This window comes from Megascapheus bottae, chromosome 7, assembly GCF_031878675.1.
Source record: "Megascapheus bottae isolate mThoBot1 chromosome 7, mThoBot2.hap1, whole genome shotgun sequence".
NCBI classification, from domain to species: Eukaryota; Metazoa; Chordata; class Mammalia; order Rodentia; family Geomyidae; genus Megascapheus; species Megascapheus bottae.
The window spans coordinates 55,977,213-55,995,327 of NC_143515.1; positions in this window are offsets into that span (position 1 = coordinate 55,977,213).

Here is an 18,115-nt window from a genome sequence, read left to right on the forward strand (position 1 = left end):
CCTCTTCCAAGAACACTTCTGACAGCTCCACTTGGGCAGGTTGAGATTCCCATGAATTGGTGTGCTCTGGGGCTGGCACTTCACTTCCTTTTCCATATAGTCTGGTTGCCTCTGCTGCTTGCCTCAGGAATGGTTTCCATCTTTCAACATCCAGTGTAATTTGTTCCATCTCCACGGAAGCCTCCTCTGATGGTCCCTGCCAAGGTGAGCGTGGCAGTTTGGTATTAAAAAAGAATCCTTGAACTAGGAGAGCCATTACCTGGCAACATGAACTTGCCCATTGCACTGCCCTGAGAAATGACAGTTGCCTTGGCTTCAGAAGGACATGAATAGGATAAAATATTTCACAGTCCCTGATTCCTACTAAAATCCTCCTCACATTCACTCTTTTTTTTTTCTTGTCAGTCCTTGGGCTTGAACTCAGGGCCTGGGCACTGTCCTTGAGCTATCTCAAGGCTAGTGCTCTATCCTTGAGCCACAGCACCACTTCTGGCTTTCTCTGTTTATATGATACCAAGGAATCGAACCCCAGTCTTTGTGCATATTAGGCAAGCATTCTACCACTAGGCCAAACTTTCGGCCCTAGGCTCAGACTCTCTTATCTTGCATCCCTGATGTCCTGTGGGGCATGAGGCAAGATAGTGATTGTATTCTCTGGTGGACTCCAGGTGAGGATGAAGGCAGATCAGTGATGGTGGGTGATCATTCTGGATCATTAAGTAGGCTGATCTACCCACTTCCTCTTTATATTTCATTACCTGACTCTAGAGAACCCTAGAGTCTCCAAAACATCAGAGAGATTCAAATGAAAGAAATAACGTTGTGACTGTTGGGCTGGCAGGAATTAGAATGCCGGATCAAAGCAGGTGCTCATAGTAGCAAACATGGCATGATGTGTAAAAACTTGTCTGCTTCTGGGAGTGTCTCAGAGTAAAGGAAGCCTGGACTAGGGAATTATGATTGTATCCAATGAGCCAGTGGACCCTCTCACACAGGCATAGAACTGGGCATAGGAAGAATGTGCAAGGGCATCCTGCTGGCATTGGTTTGGAGATGGGGGTGTCTGAATGTCATCCCTGAGGAGTGAGTAGATGGTAAAATGTAGACGGTACATGGCGTGTGTGTGTGTGTGTGTGTGTGTGTGTGTGTGTGTGTGTGTGTGTCTATTTGTCTGTGTATATGCAAGTCTCAAGTCACGATTCAGGGCCTGGCACATAGCTTTTTCACTCAAGGCTAGTGCCTACCATTTGAGCCAAAGCTCCGCTTCTGTTATTTATTTGTGGGTCATGGGGCTTGAACTTGGCCTGGGTGCTGTCCCAGAGCTCTTCAGTTGAAGGCTACCACCCTACCCTTGAGCCAAGTCCCACTTCCCATTTTCTAGAGGTTAATTGGAGATAAGCGTCTCAGGTCCTTTTGTGCCTGGGCTGACTTTGAACTTGAACCTCAGATCTCAGCCTCCTGAGTAGCTAGAATTACAGGCCTGAGCCACTGTGCCTGGCTGTAACATGGATTTTTGAATCCTATTGCTGAGTGGAAAAGTAAAGATCAGATGGAGAAGACAGTGTAACATTGTTTGTAGAAATAATTTTTTTTTTTTTTTTTTTTTTTGCCAGTCCTGGGCTTGGGGTCAGGGCTAAGCTCTGCCCTTGGGTTTTCTCAAGGCTAGAGCTCTACCACTTGAGCCATAGCACTACTTCTGGCTTTCTTTCTTCTTCCTTCCTTCCTTCCTCTCTCTCTCTCTCTCTCTCTCTCTCTCTCTCTCTCTCTCTCTCTCTCTCTTCTTTCTTTCTTTCTTTCTTTCTTTCCTTCTATGTATGTGGTACCAAGGAATTGAACCTGGGTTTTGTGCATGCTAGACAAGCACTCTACCACTAGGCCAAACTCCCAGCCCAGAAATAAAAATTCTTCTGCACAAACAAGTACTTTATCAAATAAGCAGAAATAATAATATATCAAATACCTAGATGCAGCTGGCATGGATGATGGAAGTGATGTTGGGGACACACTTCAATCTTCTCTTGCTTATCATATCATTTGACTTCAGTCTTAAAACATGCCTTCCCGCTCTCATCATCTTTTCTGATTCCTTTTCCCAGTGATTCCAGTCCTTGCTTGTCAATCTCCCTTTAGCTCAGCCTGGATCAGACGATGCCTGGCCAGTAGAGCTGATGAATAAAAGTATACCCATTTACCTGAATGAGCAGTCAGTGGTTAACATGTTGCCCCACAGCACTAGTAGAGAACCGGGAAGCACAGAACTTGAAGGGGACCGTATCTTATTAGTTATGGTGTCTGACATTTGCTCAGCAAATTTCTGCATGAATTGAAGAAATGCTGGCTCTGCTCTCCCCCAGCTGTGTCAAGTAGGCGAATATTCTGCTTCCCCAGAGCTTTGTTCCTATCTCCATCAGAATAGAGACTGTAATTATAATTCCTCTTTTTGGGAGTCATTGTCAAGATTAGATGAGATCACTGCCTTGAAAGCAGATCGTTAACTTTAAACAGCCATCCAATGGGGTGGAGAAAGTATAGGAAAAAGCGCCTGCAGTAGCATTCTCTCCCTTGTGTGTGCCAGTGTCTCCCAGTGTCTCCCAGCCCCATGTTTTAAATTCTGACAAATGAGGACTATCAACCATGCAGAGCGGGCATGAAGGATGAAGGGTAGTTCAGATGAAGAGCTCCCTATGTAAAGTGTTGAGAAAATGGGAGATAGCTATCTCCATTCTCTAATTTATTCAGTGAGTACTTGTTGAATGTTGCTGTGGCAGGAATCTTTGTGTCTCCCTTCCCTGCCCCCCCCCCCCACACTGTCCCCCTGGATCTCAGACATTGATACTGAAATTCTCCCTTCTCCTGCAAGTGTTAGGAGTTGGTCCTTCAGGAGGTGATTAAATCCTGTGGTAGATGCCTCATGAATGGGATTATGACCTTATAAAAGATTTCCTAGAGAGCTGCCTTCTGCTATATGAGGACTCATCTGAAGGAACCATCTATGAACCAGAAAACTGGGCCGTCACCAGATACTGAATCTATTGGTGCCTTGATCGTGGGCTTTGTAGCTTTCAGAGCTACGAGAAATTAATGCCTTGTGTGTGGCTTATAAGCTACTCAGTGTATGAAATGTTGTTATAACGGCCCAGATGGACTGAGACAAATGCCTCCATTGTGTCTGCACAGAAGGAAAAAGATGAGGGGGCTGCAGTTTCAGGTGTGAGAGAGGTGCCAGACACATGTACTACTTATTGTGGCTGCCTATGAAATCATCCCCAAATGAGAAGTTAAAGCAGTCAGGATTTGCTATCAGTTTCCTTTGGATCAGGAATTCAGACACAGCCAGATCTCTTAGAGAGCTGAGACCAGTGGCCATGGGAGTGTCACTGGGGTTACAGATATAGCAGGGCACGGGGTACGGGGGAGAATGCTCCCAAGTTTGCACTATAGCTGTTGGCAGGATTTTTTCTTCACAGGCTGTTGGTATCTCTGAGGTCTTTGCCTTCTGGGTTTGTTCAGTTTGTAACATGGCAACTGGATTTCCGCCAGAGGGAAAGCGCATGCCCAGGAAGGAGGCCACCGTCTCTATGTTGTAATCTTGGAATGGAGGTCCTGTCACCTTGGCCTCATTCTATTTATATAAATAAATCACTCTAATCCTGACTCCACAGGGAAAGATTACACATGAATACAAAAGGAAGGGAATCACATGACATCTATGGAGTAACCAAACCAATTAATGTTGTAGTTGTATGGAGGCATGGCAGAGTTTGCCAAGGACTGGAGACTGGTGAATTACTTGGCACAGCAGAGGCCTTGAACTTCTGTCTGTCTGTCTGTCTGTCTGTCTGTCTGTCTCTCTTCTTCTCTTTTTCTCTCCTCCCTCCCGTCCTCCCTTCTCCCCTCTCTCTGCTTCTCTCTCTCCCCTTTTCTCCTTCCTTCCTTCCATCCTTCCTTCCTTCCTTCCTTCCTTCCTGCCTGCCTGCCTGCCTGCCTGCCTGCCTGCCTGCCTGCCTGCCTGCCTGCCTGCCTAGCTAACATGGCCAATTAGGCTGTCTGCTCATTCTGTGCATGATTTCAATTTGTAGGAAAAAAAGCATTTCTTTGTTAATGAATATCAATATCAATGTGTGTGTACAACACACTTGTGTTGTGCCTATACCCGAGTGTCTGCTTTTATCTTTTTTTTTTTTTTTTGGTGGTCTGTGCCTCTTGAGTCCTGCTCTTCCCTGGCCTCCAGACCCCTGGGCTCACTTTTCTTCTGTTCCTCCATGCCCTCTGTCAGGAGGTCACGTGTGAGGAAACAAGCCTCACGTGGTTTTAATCATTTTGCTATAAAAGCTGAGCTGCTCTTCACTTTGATCCAGGCTCAGCCCTGGAGGAAGGGCTGGGGCCAGGCTGGCCCATCCATGAAGCCTTCCTCACACAGCTCCCACATCAGATGAGTAGCAGTGAAATGCAGCCCAGCGCATTAATTCTCTCTCACCAAGGCACCTGACAAGAAGTGACTTTGAGGGGATGGAGGGGTGGGTGAGCCTCTTGGTCTAGGCGAGGAACATCTGTTTCCAAGTCCCTGATTAAATTGACATCTTTTTATTTGAAACAATTCTTTCTTTCTCAACCTCCTGAAAATGGTAAAGACTTTGCTCTTAGCGCTGTGGTGAGATGAGCTGAGTGGTCCCGCTGAAGGAAGCCACAAGTCCACATGGGCAGTTTGGCTCTCTATCAACGATTAAATCTAAGTTTGTGCAGACTATCAAGCCCCATCAAAAAGCAAAATGGACTTGAAATGGAAAAGCCTGAGAATAGTCTTGAGTTTCAATCTGAGAAATATCAGCATTATAGACGTAGAAAACTTACCAAAAATCTCACAGGCTTCAGTGAAGCTTTTCTTTCTGGATCCAGTAAGCAAATTCCTTTACAAGAATGACCCAAACCTCCACTCTCTGTGGCCTTCATCCTGGGGGCTCAGATAGATGAGAATCCAGATCTGACTTGGAACCTTGAAATGTCAAAGGGTACCAGTAAAGCCTATCTCAGGGGAGCTTTCTCGAGGTGAAAGCCAAGGACTCTCAGAGGCTTAAAGTGACAAGTGGAAGGTGCTGTTGTTTCTCCTTTTGTCCTGAGAGCCTCTGAGTCATCTTTTGTTCCTGGCCATGTGATCGGAATACTTTATCCTTCATCCTTCAGGAGATAACCTTGGCCCCCAGTTGGATATTTGTCAGCTGGACACACAGCAGTCAAGCTTTGAGGAACAGGACATGGCTGGGTTCCAAAGATCATCAAGAGATAACTCTATTTAGTATACATCCTGTGTTGTGCTCAAACAGTGTGTGTGAGTGTGCACATGTGCACACACATATAGTACATGTGAATCTGAATGGTGTTGCACCTGTGTGGAAGTGGTAGTAGCACTGTGGCGTTTATTACTGAAGCCTGTGACTGAGAAGTGAGGCAATAAAGCATAAAGCACCTTGGTCAGAATGTGATTCTGTGTGAAGCTGCAGGGGTTATGTAGTAATGTGCGTGTGTGGCACTTTTGTGCAAAAGAATGAGAATTCCTTGGAAGTAATGGAGCTTGCCTTGTTGGTCTAATAATTATGCTTATAAATTTCCCAGATCCCTAATATTCCTGTTTGCATCCATTTGAAGCCTCAATTAGATTGCATGTTGTCTAGTCAGATTGCTTGCATGTATTTCTTTTTAAGTTTGTCAAGTTACAAAACTTCTGTATTCTTCAGTTTTCTTATCTAATAAAAAAGAAAACCCAGCAGGCATGGTGGCTTACGCCTGCAATCCTAGCTACTCAGGAAGCTGAGATCTGAGGATCAAGGTTCAAAGCCAGCCCGGGCACAAAAGAACCTCTAGAAAACGAGAGGTGGATCTTGGCTCAAGAGTGTGGCAACAGCCTTGAACTGAAGAGCTCAGGGACAGTGCCCCATGACCCCATGACCCACAAAGAAAAAAAAAATAAAAAATAAAAAAGAAAGAGAAAAAAAACAAACCCAGGCAGGGAGTTTGGCCTAGTGGTAGAGTGCTGGCCATCATGCATGAAGACCTGGGTTCGATTCCTTGGTACCACATACATAGGGAGAAAAAAGCCAGAAGTGGTGATGAGGCTCAAGTGGTAGAGCTCTAGCCTTGAGAAAACCCAAGAACAGTGCTCAGGCCCTGAGCCCAAGCCTAGGTCTGGCAAAAAAAAAAACAACCCAAAGAATAGAATAGGGCCAAGTTAGAAAATCAATGAAAAGATTCATAGGTTGTGAAATGAAATGCAATGACTTGGTTTGGAGTAAGCATTTGGTTATGTGGGCAGCAACATCCCAGCCACATCCATCACTCCCATCTGTTCTCTCAGATTCTTCAGATCCTTTCTTCCATTCATGTTTTGAAAGTCATCCATTCTCCCCCATCTTCCTGCATCATCCTTGACCATATGGCCATCTCCTAGCGAATCCATTCCATCAGTCCCGTGTTCATTGCTGCTGTGCACCACTTTTCCTGACAAATCACCAACCCAATGGAGAGCACACAGGTGAGTTTGAGAGGAAAGGTTGGCCTCTGCAACATGTTTCCTTTATCCTTCCTCCTTGCCTTTTTTTCCTTGTTTGGGCTTGGTTTCGAGTGAGGAGCTAAGCCATACTCAAGGCTATATTTATTATTAGTTTCCTACCAGCTTAGACCATCCCAAGGAAGCCAATGTCCTGGTTACTCTGACTTTCTCATTCCAATTTGAATATATTAAAATGCAACATTCCAGCTGTGCAAATCCCCAGGCCATTGAAATAAAAGTTGGTTTTTTTTTTAACTTTAACCATTAAAGATTTAACTAGGCAATAAATCTAAGTATGTGGGGGGTTGTTACTAAACGTTTATGACATTGCTCTTGTTTTTAACTTACCAGTGAGTGCCAAGTACAGACTTCTATGAGAAAGATATTTCTGCATGGTCAAAAAATTGGCCAAAAAATGAGCAAGGGGCTCTGTCTTCATCCAGAAGGATCCACTCACTAGCCTTTCAAATCTCCTCAAAAGTTAAAATGGCTCTATCAGTTTTACAAACCAATTTGCTAGCTGTACAAAAGGCCTATAATAGCTTTCTGCTGCCGCAGTCAGAACATGACGGATTCAATTAGTCCAAATGTCTACTTTTGGTTGAGCATCTTGGCAGGGACTTTTCCAGAGACAGATTTTATAAAGGACCAAGGGCATATAGCTTTGGTGAAGAAATAACAAAAATTTTTCTCTTTTAGTGTCATCTGAATGAGTTGGGTAATGAGTATCTTGGATTAGTGCTTTAGTTTTGACTCCCCTCTTTTTTAAGTTGAAGGCAAACAAGCCATCTGCTTAGTAGGGAAAAATATGGCTTTTAATTTACAAAAATGCAAAAGTGTAGAACCTCACAATCATATTCACCCTGGAATTAAAGAAAAAAAAGAGTAGAAGCCAGATAAATCTTGGCCATTAAAAAAAAAAAAAGATCTGATGTAAAGGTTGTGTTATACCAGCCAACATGGGGACAAAGTCACATTCCAGATGTGCGATTTTCCTGCCCATTGACAGTTCTCCAACCCATCTAGCAGTAAAAAAGTCCTGAAGTGGATTTTAAAATCTGGCTTCCACTCCTTTTTGCCCTCAGGGCCTGCTGGTGGGTCCTCTGGGTTCATTTCTTGAGGAACAAACCAGTGAGCCCTAGTGGTGGGAAACATACAGCCAGGCCTGGCCATTGCTCAGGAAAACTCTCTCAGGAGCATTTCTCACGTCTAAATAGGAGATGGATAAAGTTGATAAGCTGTTGTATTCTTTTAAGTGATTTTACTTGGAGCTCAAAGACATTTGGCTTTAGTTTCTTTTTCCTTTGTTTTTTTTTTTTTTTTTGTACTGGGGATTGAACTCACAGCCCTCACCCTAGTTGGGCAAACATTCTACCACTTGAGTCATACTCCCCTTTCCTATGTTTGCCTGGGGGTGCAATCATCTCACTCCTAACTCCTAACTCCCAGATAGTTGGGATCAAATGTAAGTGCCATTATGCCTGAAGTTGTTTTTTGTTTGTTTTTGTTTTTGCTTTGCCAGTCCAGGCTTGGGTACTATCCCTGAGCTTCTTTTGCTCAAGGCTAGCACTCTACCACTTGAGCCACAGCATGACTTCTGACCTTTACTGTTCATGTGGTACTGAGGAATTGAACCCAGGGCTTCATGCATGCTAGGCAAACATCTACCACTAAGCCACATTCCCAGCCTGCCTGACTTTTTTTTTGAGCTACGGTCTTGATAAATTTTTGCCCTGGCCTCAAAATTGCAATTGTACTATCTTTGCCTCTCAAGCAGCATGAACCACACCAGATTGGCTTGAAGGTTTTTAGCTCTTTGAGGTCTTATCCTTTGCTCTGCAAATTCTAAGCCAGAGTAGCGTGTAATGATGAAACATACACAGCTAGTTCTAATTGCATCTTACATCTCCTGCTGGAGTGACAACTGCCTAGATCTCCCTGGCTTGAAATAAAAAGAAGAGTTAATTCATGAGCCACTTCTTATCATAAGGCCTTGATCTTCATCCATTTTTTGACATCCCACTTAAAAGAAAATATCACTCCCAGGAATAGAATGTTATTTTCCCAGTTGTATCCTTTGACATGGTGTTGCAGAGGAAGGCTAAACTTGCGTATTCTATTATTGTTATTGTTATTAATTTAATTTTGGCAGTCTAGGGATTTCAAAATAGGGCCTTTTTGCTTTTGCTATTTTTCCAATAGCATCTCACTTTTTGAGGCCAGCCTGGACCACAATCCTATTTACACTTCCTGCTGAGATGGCAGGTATGGACCACTTCACTCCGTTTTTTGTTTTTATTTTTTTGAGTTTCATGATAATTCTCTTAATCTCAGACTCTCAAGCAGCTAGGATTATAGGAGTGAATTTCCATGCCTGGACTCATTCTTGTTAAGTTTTAAAACCTCTCCAATGGATTGGGAAGTAAAGTGTTTGAGATATTAATTTTAAACTGGATTGGAACAGAAAGGAGGCTCAGTCTGATTTGTTGGAGATCTATCTAGGAGACAAACACCAATCAGCAGCTCCAGAAGTAGTTCCAGCCTCTAAATAACTGAGATCACCAATGCATGTGGGAAATCACATCAGACCTCAGCAGTCTCTCCCCTGAATACATACATGTATAGTTTGTTGTTCTTTTTGCCTACTCTAATTTTCACATCTCAGCCCATTGAACTTAGTGGAGAGAAAGAGCAAGAGAGAGACTTCCTAAATGTTATTAGAAAATTTTGTTTCTGGGGCCTGGAGTTTGGCCTAGCAGTAAAGTGCTTGCCTAGCATGCACGAAGACCCGGGTTCGATTCCTCGGTACCACATACATGGAAAAAAGTTGGAAGTGGTGCCGAGGCTCAAGTGGTAGAGCTCTAGCCTTGAGAAAGTCCAAATACAGTGCTCAGACCTTGAGCTCAAGCCCAGGACTGGCAAAAAAAAAAAAAGAAAAGATAATTTTGTTTCTGTATGATATGCCACCGTGGAAGTAAGTGTTTGATTTGATCCCTCTACTTGCATGATACAACAGTGTCATGTGTTTTAAGGATATGGTATGGTTTTCTTAGGGGGATAATATGCTGTTCAGGGAGGAAAATTCTTCCTCTCAGAAGGATTACAGTGGATTAGAAGATATTCATTTCTATCACGCACTCATTTATTCACCTAGTATCTCATTCATTCATTCATTCAGTAGATATTGCTGAATACTTTTTTCATATATTTTTTATTGTAATTAATAGAAGGGTTACATTATATTCGCCAGATAGAAGGTGCATTACTTCACATACATTGATACCCTTTCTCATGTCTTGGTTCCCATTTCCCTCCCCCAGACCCTCACCCCTCATCTTGTTTTCCCCCCTTCCCTATCCGATTTCAAATAACCAAATACAAATATATCCAATATATCAGATAACAAAGTGAGATACTGTAACAATATGAGATAACCAAGGGAAAGCAAAAGAGATGAGAGATAACATAGTACATTAAGGACAACAATCACTCATTATATGGCTTTTGTTTCTATATCCTAGAGATCCTTTCATTTAGTGTCATACTATATGGCCTTATGTATCTAGGTTTTGCTCTATTGTAAATCTCTGCTAGGAGAGCCCAGGGTTTCTACTGATTATGACAAATGAGGGAAACCTTTGAGCCTATGTTCCTTTGAGTCTGGCTTACTTCACTTAATATGATTTTTTTCTAAGTCTTTCCATGTCCTAATAAATGGGGTGATGTCATTCTTTCTGACAGCAGCATAGAATTCCATTGTGTGTAAATACCACATCTTGTTGATCCACTCATCAACTGAGGGACATCTGGGTTGGTTCCATATCTTTGCTATGGTAAATAGTGTTGCAGTGAACATAGTTGTGCTAGTGGATTTAGTATGTCCTTGTTTCTGGACAATTGGGTAAATGCCAAGTAGTGGAATTGCTGGGTCATAGGGAAGCTTTATGTTTAGCCTTTTGAGGCACTGCCATACTGCTTTCCATAGTGGTTGAATGAGTTTGCACTCCCACCAACAGTGTAGTAATGATCCCTCCTGGCCACATCCCCTCCAGCATCTGTGGTTATTAGTTTTCTTGATCCTGGCCATTCTAACTGGAGTGAGGTGGAATCTTTTTTCTATAAATGTGGTACCGAGGAATTGAATCCGGGTCCTCATGCATGCTAGGCAAGCACTTTAACCACTAGGCCAAACTCCTGGCCCCGAGGTGGAATCTTAGAGTTGTTTTGATTTGCATTTCTTTTATGACCAGAGATGTGCTGAATACTTTCTATTATCTGGGTTTTTTTTTTTTTTTCCTTTAGCTGTTGATCTCTGGGCTAAAGGCAGAACAGGACGTGAGTAAACAGTCAACCAAAGCATCTTGGAGGAACTAAGTGACAATTGGCTGTAGCTTTGAGTGTTAGCTAGCAGGGACCCTCCCCACCTCTTCCCTGTGGAAGAGTCTTGTATGCACTAGAGATCAAATCAGTCTTGATTGCTGTCTTTCATTGTTTCCTTAGATATCCCAATGGTGAGATTTTTTAGATCTCTAACCAACTATAACCTCTCACTCTGTGGTCTCTTCCACATTCAATTCATATTGGCTCTGCCTCCCAAGTAGATCCAGTGTCATTCTGCTCACTCCCTCCGTCCTGGTGTCAAAACCCATTCCTTCCCTTCTAGTTCCCTCTTAATTCCTCCATTCTCACCTTGCCCAGAACTGCCTGTACTACGAATCCCTCCCTCAATCCCTTAGTCTCTCCTCCTTACCAGCACTTCAGAGGCTGTCCCCAACCTGAGGACCTTCCCCTCCCAGGCTCAGCATTGGAAGGGAGGTATCACCCTTCTTACATTTCCTAGTCTCTTCATTTTCCTTTCCCTGTTTGAAAATAGCCATTTGAAAAGGTTGAGATGGGCTTGGTGAGCTTTAAGGGGCTTATTAGTTTTGAAAGCCGCATTCCCTGTTTGGAAGGAGAGGAAACAGCTGCCTTCTTTTCACATTACGTCAACCACAGGCGTCTATAATTTACATTAAAAAAAAAAAACCCTCAAATGTTCAGAAATGGAAAGCTTGCCTGAAAAAAAAAAAACACATGAAATAAAAACGGAGGGAAATGTGTATTATACAAAAACCAGACCTGTGTGCCTGAGGCGAGACACAGCGATGACCTGGGGAGCTGATTAATGAGGCAAAGTGAAGGAAGCCCAGGTGAGCAGAGCTGCCATGCTTTCTTCACAGTTGCTGACTCGTGCTGGCACTTCATTTCCTACGCACAACCTCACGGATGGTTTCCATTCACAAAGTTCACAACAACTATTTGTGCCCTAGAAGTTGGATGGGGAGAGAATTGTAGAGGAAAGAATTCCGGGTCCTGGAAGATGGACCCTGTAGGAAACTAGTATTTTTTTTAAGTCCTCATAATCTACCAGTTATTTCTGTGCCAGCCTGGTCTTGTTTAGCCACTGGTTTAATTTCTCTTCTTCTCTTCCTCTTCCACTTTATTTGCGATAGTGTGAGATAAGAGTCCCATGATGAGCTACGACAAGATTTGTTTTATTTGTTGCCATTCCTCTAATAGAACCTCTTATCAAAATAAGGAAATTTGACTCCTAATTACAAATCAAATATCTATTTACAAAAATAACTCATTCTATTTTTGCATATTTTTCCAGTGTATTATGTTTCAGACTATTATTTAGCATTCTTTTGGCAAATATTTTGGGAGCATACCCCAAACCCAAACATTGGTGGTTTTTGCCTTTGGAAATCCAAGGAGACTAAAACAGGTATGGTCTATGCTGTTTGCTTGAGTAGGAACAGTGGGTTAGACAATGCAATCAGGGTAAATTGAACTGGCTGCTGGAGTAGGAGTACAAGGGATTGCAGCAGTACTTGTGGGGGTGGAGGAGTAGAAATGAGGGGGACTTTGGGTGCCAGGATGGAGGAGTAGGAAGAGATTCCAGGCAAAGTGGAAGACTGTACTTGGGCAAGTTATATCCCAACAACTGGCCGGTGGTAGACCTGCAGGTGTAGTCAGAACCCAATCAAGTGGATGACTTTTTTTTTTTTTTGAGAGCTTTGACAATTTGAGGGGGGGGCACTGGGAAGCCTATAGGCGGGTAGGTGGATGGGGGTAATGTCTCTTTGAGACACTCTACTCAGTGATTGGAGGTGGCTTTAGAAATTATTTATCATTCTATCTTCTATTAGATGCTGAAGTCAGCAGCTAGAGAGACAAATATGAGTACTTAGCCATCATTGTTGTATCAGTCGGCTTGTGTTACTATAACCAAATGATTAAAGCTTGGTAGCTTTATGAAGTAAAGAGGTTTATCTAGCTCAGAGTTCTTGGTGATTCAAGAGTTCACATCTAGTAATGTCCTTCCTGTTGGCAGAGTCTCAAGATGGTACAGGGTACCACAGAGCAGAAGACATGTGCCTGCGTGTGTCCTTATCTCTTTCTTCTTATAAAGCTGCCAATATTCAAACCTGGGGCCCCACTCTGATGACATTATTTATTCCTAATTACTTTCCAAAGTTCTCACTTCTAAACAACCAGTGGGATTATGTTTCTACCTCTTTGTACCCTCTAACAAAGCTTCAGTTTCAATACAATGCACCCTTTTAATTTTGGAAGGAGGTCACACTCAAACCAAACCATAGCCAATCCGTAGCATTGTCTAATATTCACTGGGAGCTTATGGAGGCCAGCACTGTCCTACAAGATTTCATTCCTCAGCCCTTTGGGGGAAGAACTAATACTCTCATTTTACAGATAAGGAAACTGAGGACTGGAAAGATTCTATAACTTATGTAAGATTACTCGGATAGCCAGCCGAAGCCAATTATTTCAACTAGGTCTGTGTGGCATCATACTCTTTAACTGTACCTTTCACAGGTACTTTTCCTAATGGTCCATAATTAACAATGGGGCTGGGAAGTAAGATGAGGCTTGAGACTGACCTTGCAGTAATGAGCCACCTGTTGCTCGCATGCACCAGACATCTGCTTTCCAAAGATGTAGGCAAGCATCTCATGTCTTGTTCGTTTCTACTGATGGCGTCTCTACTGGTTTGGTAAATTGCACCATCGTAGCCAGCTCCTCTGAATATGGCACTCCAGCTTCCTGTTCTTCCTGAATGCATTGTGAGTATTTGAGGAAGAGGCTAGCATCTGCGCAGTAGCATATATGGAAGAGAAGCACGTAAGAAAGCTGGAGGTGGGGAGAAGTTCTGAGTAGTGGATCAAACAGTTGACTGCTCTCCTTTATCTGTTGGCCAAGGGAGCTGACTCAGATGATAAGGAGAGCCTCTTCCAGCCTGTGAGTGAGATGGCCTTTCTGTCTTGAGGCCTGTGGTCCTCAGGCTGCAGTTTCCCATGGCGGACCACTGAAAGGTCAGCTGTCTATCCTGGAACTGTGACCTTCCAGATTCCGTGGGTGCTCACAACTGCCAGGACTGGTGAGGCCTCAGCCACTTGTCACTCCTTCCCAGCTTAATTTCTGCAATTAGGGAGGTTTGTTTTCAGAGGCCGAAACAGGAACTTTTCTGAATTAGCTTTTATGGTTCAGAGCTTTTAATTTGAGATTTTAAAAAACATCATAGCATAACCAAAAACCAAATAAACTACAGCTAATGAAATTCACAGACGTTCTCAAAGAATGCTTCTCACTGGTGCTCCTGGATGATTTATTGACAGCCGGTTGTAAAAACAATCTTATTAAAGGTCATAATGTTGGGTTTAAAAAAAAAAAGCCCTTTAATTTATAGCATAATTAGGCTTCCTCCAATAGCTCTGCTGCCAGGGCTGTCACTTAAGGCTCCGAGGAAGCACTTGGTGTTTTTCATTATATCACAGGGAGGGAGCCCCACACTCCTAGAGGACCCACTGACTTGCTCTTTATGGCCCTTTTATTGCCGCTAAAATAGTCAGAACAGGGGGTTGATTAGAGCTGACTGATGCCTACTGATTATGGGAACACCTCTTTTGGGGAGGGGGAGGAGGTGTAAGAGGGGGATCCAGACTTCAGGACAAGCCTTCAACAGGAAGGGAAGGGCCATATTTGTGGATTGAAGGCTGACCCCCAGGCAGACTGGGCTGGGGTGATAAAAGGCCTGGGGTAGGTGCTAATGCCTCTAGGAAGAAGACAATCCCTAGGCCGGATTTGTATTTCAATAAGAACCTAATAGGTCCCAAGGTGAAGTGCAGGCTCCACGGCGGGTGTGGGGTAGTCACCTAAAGAACAGGAAGTCTTGCCTGGGGCTACTTCTGCCGGAGGAGAGGAGAATCAATACTGTGGCAGGGTTGGGGGAGTGATGGGAAGCTCCTGGTTTTCTCTCTAAGCTGAGCGGAGCCTCTCGTCGTCTCTGAAGCTTGGTGTTGGATGTTGTGGGGCATCAAGGAGATGTTCAGGACTGGCATACCTTCAGGGCCAGCTGCTGAGAGCCAAATTTGACCAATGTCGTGACACGGGTGATTCTCAAGTTATGCTGGCATTTGCTCTGGCCATGGCTGTGACTTAGAGCTGAGCTGGGATGAGAAAGATGGCCAGGACTGTGGCACTTCAACAGCAGTCTCAGTAGCTGGACAGCTTTTCCCAATATACTTGGACGTTGGGGTCTGTTCTACAAATGTTGGAGTGAGTGCTCCTGGGTTCATTTCTTTGCTCCCCCTTTTCTCTCCTGAGCTCATTTTTACTCACATCTCTCATGAAACTGGCAAACACTTCTCAGGCTCTGGGCATTTACTCCGCCTTTCAGGGAGAGCTGCTCCTGGGCCTGTGGTCACCTCGTGTGGGGGCACACTCTGGCAAGACAGCTGTTCTTTAGCAGTGGCTTCTCCGTTCTTTCTCTTTCTCGTTTTTGCTCCTCCTTTCACCTTCTTCCTCCGTTTGCTTTTGGAGTTAAATGTGTAAAAGATTTATTGGGGACTAATACTTGCTGGGAGCCGAGTAACGCCATGTCCAATAACTTTCTGCTGAGACAAGGCAAGGCGCAGGACTTGATTACCATTGCTTACAAATGTGTTATTGTTTATCACTCTCTGCTGAGACCTAGAGTGAGGGGATATTAGCTGGAGGGACTTCCTCAGGAGTGGGGTTTTTGGGGGAGAGACATTCCTGTCTTGACAAACCTGGCTGATGTGTCAGTTTGTCCTCTGGGGAAGGAGGGCTGGGTGCAGGCGGACAATGAGCCCTCTCCTTGCTTGGCTCGTCCTGGTCGGGGCATGTTTTCCCTACCCCCCCTGCTGATCGAGAGGGAAGGAGACAAAGAGAAAAAGGAAAGGTGGTAAACAGGAAAGGCACAAAGAAAAAGAAAAAACCTGAAGGGAAAATGCAGGCTGGAGATGCTCGCAGGGAAAAAGAAAAAGACAGGGAGAAAGACAAAGGAAAAAGAAAGGGACAAAGAAAAAGAAAAACCCATAAAGAAGGCAACCCACAAGGAGAAAATTGAGAAAAAAAGAAAAACCAAAACCTCCTCCCAAAGCTAAGGAGGAAGAAGACAAAGAAGCTGCAGCTGTGTTAAAGCAGAAAGGCGTTCTATGTTGAGCAAGACACAGACTCAAAGTAAAACAGATGAAAAAGGCCAAAATCAGACTACAAGTAAGCATAAAAGACTTGCACAGATCATTCCCAGTCCGCCTCTGAAGCGCAGGTCACTTGGGCATGGTGGGAAACACTGAGGAACCTCGCGGGAGTCTCTGGCCAGAGCAGTAAGGGCGAGGCAATAAGGGGTTCAGAGAAAGAACTGAAATGAGGGGTTCAGAAAAGAATCGGAGTGATGGGTTCAAAAAGAACTGGAATAATGGGTTCAGAAGCTTCTAAGAACCGGATGGTAAGAGTCATAAAAGAGTATAGCGGTGTGCTGTATGTACCTGGTATGTACCATCTGCATATATATGTGCATGTCAGTAAGATACCCACATATGTGTGTCAGTGGGATAGTCTGTGAATGCTTGTGTGTAAGTGTGTGGCTTGTGCCAAAGGTGTGAGTAATGGAGGAAGGCGTGGTACCTCCTGTGATGTAACCAGCACCAAGCCTAAGGGGGCCAAATGCCCTCTGCTTCCCTGAAGAGCGTGGGAAGCTGACTGAGCTGTCAGCATCTGCCATGACCTTGGCTTCTTTTGGGGAAGCTCTGTCCTCATAAAGGGGAACAGGAGTCTTTTCTTTTCCTTCCTTTTCTTTTTCTATTGGATGTTGGGAACTAAACCTAGAGGGTAAAAGGATACATTCTTGAAATTATTAAGTCCTTCTCCTTTGAGACACCGTGACTCATGTCAGGGGTCAGAGTTCATTTTAATGGTCTTCTATAAATTTTTGGAACTTTACTCTTTTTCTTCCATGTTTTTTTGGAATTTGAAGGAAAAAAAGATCATTCAAAAAAGGCAACCTTTGCTGTGAGATTATACAAATGCTTAAGGTGCGTCTGGACCTTGGGATTCAGATTGTTTGCCTCTTTCATTTTGTTCTGTTTTAAGGGGTTGTTTCTCTTTCTGGCCCTCTCTGTTCCCCTCCTCCCCTCTGCCTTTAGGCTTTGCATCTCAGCCTCTGTTGTTTGTCTTGTTTCCATTGATTGACAGCTGGGTTTGGAGTCATATTTACAGACTGACCTCACCTGCACCAACAGAGCACTCTGGGACTTCCCTCTGGGCCTCGTGCTCTTCATTCTCTAAGTTAGGTTGGGGAGATCCCATTTAGTCACCAGTCCTTGGGACCTGTACCCTGTGGGCCATGGGCTAGGTACGGAGCCTGCTTTCCAGCTTTGGACTAAAATATTCTGTGGACTCTTTCATTTTTGAATCTTCTATCTGGGACATAGCATCTCTTCTCCTATTTTTCTAAAAGCTGGTAACTATTCTTCATTTCCAAATTGAAGATAATCCCCTTTCCCAAGGACTCCTCAGATTGGGGGGGGGCCCTCTGGGTGTCTGGGGAAGGGGAAGGTTCCTAAGGAAACTTCCCTGTCTGCTATTCATGAAGGAAATAACTAAGGTGCACATTACTTCTCAGCTATGGACTTCCAAGGTCTGGTACTTTTCAGCTAGATTTCCATGTACACACAAAAAAATCTTTAAATAATGGCACTAGACCCTATGAGTATTTTAACCCAAGGTTCAATTGTTCAAGTCACAATTTAAGCTTCAAATTGAAGACAGCTATCAGTCAAGGCCACCAGATTATGGGGTAGAAAAAATTCTCTTCCCAAAGGCCATGACTTTTCATATTTCCTTAGGAAATATGAAAACACTAGTGTTTTCCTTTTTTTCCCCCCTCAAATCCAATTTTCCTAGAGGGAGGATGAAATAGGAAAGAAAGCGAGGTCTGAGGGCAGCATAGTATTTATTACAGGTGAACTTGGCGTTTGAGCTCTTTTAGTTATTTTTACTTAGCACTAGTTTGGGCAGTAGGACTGGACTTGGATTTAGGCTGGTGTGGGGAAGGAGAAGATAATGCATCTTAGGCTGGACTAGAGGGCCAAACAAAGCTTGGGTTTCTGTGTTGTTGCTCTGGGTGTCAGTGCTCTGGCTGGGTCAGGTGATGAGCTAGACTCCTGGCAGCTTGTGTCTGGGGAGACTCCTACAAAGTCAGTA